At 39.2% G+C, this 3377-nt stretch overlaps 1 pseudogene; it reads left to right on the top strand.

Annotated features, from left to right (window-relative positions):
- Nucleotides 1-3377, top strand: part of LOC110314983 — a 22686-nt pseudogene that overhangs the window by 644 nt on the left and 18665 nt on the right.

Below are 3377 nucleotides of genomic sequence, written 5' to 3'. Positions count from 1 at the left end.
AAAAAAAAAAAAAAAAAAAGAAAGAAAAGAAAAGAAAATGCGAAGTCACATTGAGTAGAATTTAGTTTAGTGAGGGACTGGCTCTAAAGCACCCACAGTTAAGTATGATAACCAAGCATCTGAGAGATTAGGATGCTAGGATACACATATGTGTTCATCAAGATTGTGGGGAAATATGACTCCAGATCATCACAAAGGAGACAAACCTGATTAACAAATAGGCCCATTCCCAGGTTAAAGACCAGCCCTTTAACAAGCTTCTCAATGAAATATTGCAGGCTCCCAACCAACACTAAGGCCTGGTGTGCCATAAAGGACCATTTTTCTTCTTGAAAAAGTATAGTTCTTCCACATGGTCAAGACATCTGTCAACACCATTTGAAAAGGAAAAACACTGGTGTGGTGAGGAGTGCCCTGATCAAGCACGGCCATCCCTGAGGCCTTCATGGATGGAGAGTGACATAGCTTCTTCTCAAACTCATCAACATTCTTGGTTGGGCCTGTAACAGCCTGGGGCCTAGGCCTTGAGATCTTTCCCTAAGGCCGTGAGGTATTGACAAAGAAACATAGAAAAAGGCTCCTTTTCTAAAACCAGGCATGTTCTTGGGAGAGCTGGCAATGGTCTGGCACCAGAGCCTGTGGAGAGGCGTTGTTTCTTATCCTGAGACTCTAATAGATCCTACCACATAGGGCTGATGGTGTCAGTCACAAACCTCTGTAGGCATGGGCAGTGATATTGATGAGATTACTTGTGTTCTCCTTGAGCAGCAGTATTTGATTAGATTCTTCCTTTGTCCCATTGTATGTTAGTTTCTGCTGACTGCATGGAAGTCTCCCTCATCTCTCCATTTCCCCCTGTAGGTCGTATACAAGCTGCCATTCTTAAGAAGCTTCCTTAGCCGAAGCCTTAGCAACTTGCTACCCCACCCCAGCTTTTATACTTTCTGCCTCCTACTTTTCCTATCTTTTGCCTCTTCTGAGACTTTCCACTTAGGACTCTGCCAGTGCAGAACGACCTGATGCTTCAGGGTATTGGTGTACTTAAATAATTCTGGAATATCTCTGCTATGTAAATCTCCCATCTTCCTAAGTGGCTGGCTAGATCCCCAGTAGTGTTCAGTCCATTGTTAAAATGTTCACATTATAACCTGGGGTGAGAACCTACAGAAGAGTTAAGGATAGCAACACATGTAGAGTAATGCAAAATCTCTCTAGGTTGGCTTCTCTTTTAGCATTAACTAAAGCTAGATAACACACTATTTTCACAGAGTTTTTTTTTCTTTTTGTTTTTTATTCCTTTTTTTCTGTTCTTTTTTAAACTCCAGATTTTATTCCCCTCCTTGTCCACCCTCAGATTGTTCCATATCCTATACCTCCTCCCTCTCCCCTGTCTCAACTAGGATGCTTCCTCCACTCCCACCCAAAACTCCAAGCTTCCTGGGCCTCAGTCTCTTAAGGGTTGGGTTCTGACTGAACCCAGACCCCGCAGTCCTCTGCTGTGTGTGTGTTCTGAGCCTCATATCAGCTATTGTAAGCTGCCTGGTTTGTGATCCAATTCCAGGTTAATTGAAACTGCTGGTCCTCCTACAGGGTCACCTTCCTTCTTAGCTTCTTCCAACTTTTCTCTAATTCACCAACAGGAGTTAGCAGCTTCTATCCTTTAGTGGATTGCAAATATCTGCATCTGACTCTTTCATTTGCTTGGTGAGTCTTTGGGCGGGCGCAGTGCTTGAGGTCAGGGATAATGATTTTCACAGCTCTTCTTTTATTGTTAAGAATTGTTTTTGCTATTCTGTTTTTTTGGTTTTTTGTTTTTGTTTTTCCTTTCCAGGTGATTTGAGAATTGCTTTTGCCATGTCTTTAGAGAATTGTGTTGGGATTTTGATGGGGATTGTATTGAATCTGTAGATTGCCTTTGGTAGGATGGCCATTTTTACTATGTTAATTCCGACAGTCCATGAACATGGGAGTTCTCTCCATTTTTTGAGATCGTCTGCTATTTCTTTCTTGAGAGACTTGAAATTATTGTCATAGAGATCTTTCACTTGTTTGGTTAGACTAACCCTAAGATATTTTATATTATTTGTGTCTATTGTGAAGGGAATTGTTTCCCTAATTTTTTTCTCAGCCTGTTTATTATTTGTATAAAGGAAGGCTGTTGATTTATTGGGGTTAATTTTATATTTGACAACTTTGCTGAATCAGCGATTGAAGTTCTCCGGTAGAATTTTTGGGGTCCCTTCTGTATGCTATCATATCATATCATCTGCAAATAGTAATACCTTTATTTCTTCTTTGCCCTTTTGAATCCCCGATCACTTTTTGTTCTCTTATTGTGATAGGCAGCACTTTGAGTACTATATTGAATAGATATGGGGGGAGTGGGCATCCTTATCTTGTCCCCAATTTTAGTGGGATTGCTTCAAGTAACTCTCCATTTAATTTGATGTTGGCTGTTCGTTTGCAGTAAATTGCTTTTATTATGTTTAAGTATGGGCCTTGAATTCCTGGTCTTTCCAATACTTTTAACATCAAGGGGTGTTGTATTTTGACAAATGCTTTTTCTGCATCTAAGATGATCATGTGATTCTTTTTCTTTGAGTTTGTTTATATAGTGGATTAAGTTAATGGATCTTCATATATTGAACTAACATTGCATCCCTGGGATGAAGCCTACTTGATTGTGATGAATGGTGGTTTTCATGTGTTCTTGGATTCCATTTGCAACAATTTTCTTGACTACTTTTGCATTGATTTTCATGAGCTAGATTGGTCTGAAGTAACCTTTTTTTTGGGGGGGGGTGTCCTTGTGTGTTTCAGGTATCAGAGTAATTATGGCTTCATAGAGTGAATTAAGTGTTTCTATTTTATGGAATAGTTTGAGCAATATTGGTATCAGGTCGTCTTTGAAGGTCTGGTAGAATTCTGTCTGAAATTCATCTGTCCCTGTGCTTTTTTTGGTTGGGAGGTTTTTGATGATTTTTTTTTTCTATTTCTTTATGGTATGTGGGCCTGTTTAAATAGTTTACCTGCTCTTGATTTAACTTTGGTATGAGATATCTGTCTAGAAAACCATCCATATCATCTAGATTTTTCCAGTTTTGTTGAGTATAGGCTTTTGTAGTGGGATCTGATAGTTTTTGAATTTCCTCCTTTTCTGTTGTTATGTCTCCGTTTTCATTTCTAATTTTGTTAATTTGGATACTGCCTCTGGGTCCTTTAGTTAGTTTGGGTAGGGTTGTTCTATCTTGTTGATTCTCTCAAAGAACCAGGTTTCTGTTTCTTCTTCTTCTTCTTCTTCTTCTTCTTCTTCTTCTTCTTCTTCTTCTTCTTCTTCTTCTTCTTCTTCTTCTTCTTCTTCTTCTTCTTCTTCTTCT

This window comes from Mus pahari, unplaced genomic scaffold, assembly GCF_900095145.1.
Source record: "Mus pahari unplaced genomic scaffold, PAHARI_EIJ_v1.1 scaffold_5705_1, whole genome shotgun sequence".
NCBI classification, from domain to species: Eukaryota; Metazoa; Chordata; class Mammalia; order Rodentia; family Muridae; genus Mus; species Mus pahari.
Note: the sequence above shows the minus strand (reverse complement) of the source record. Positions and strands in the feature narration are given on the sequence as shown.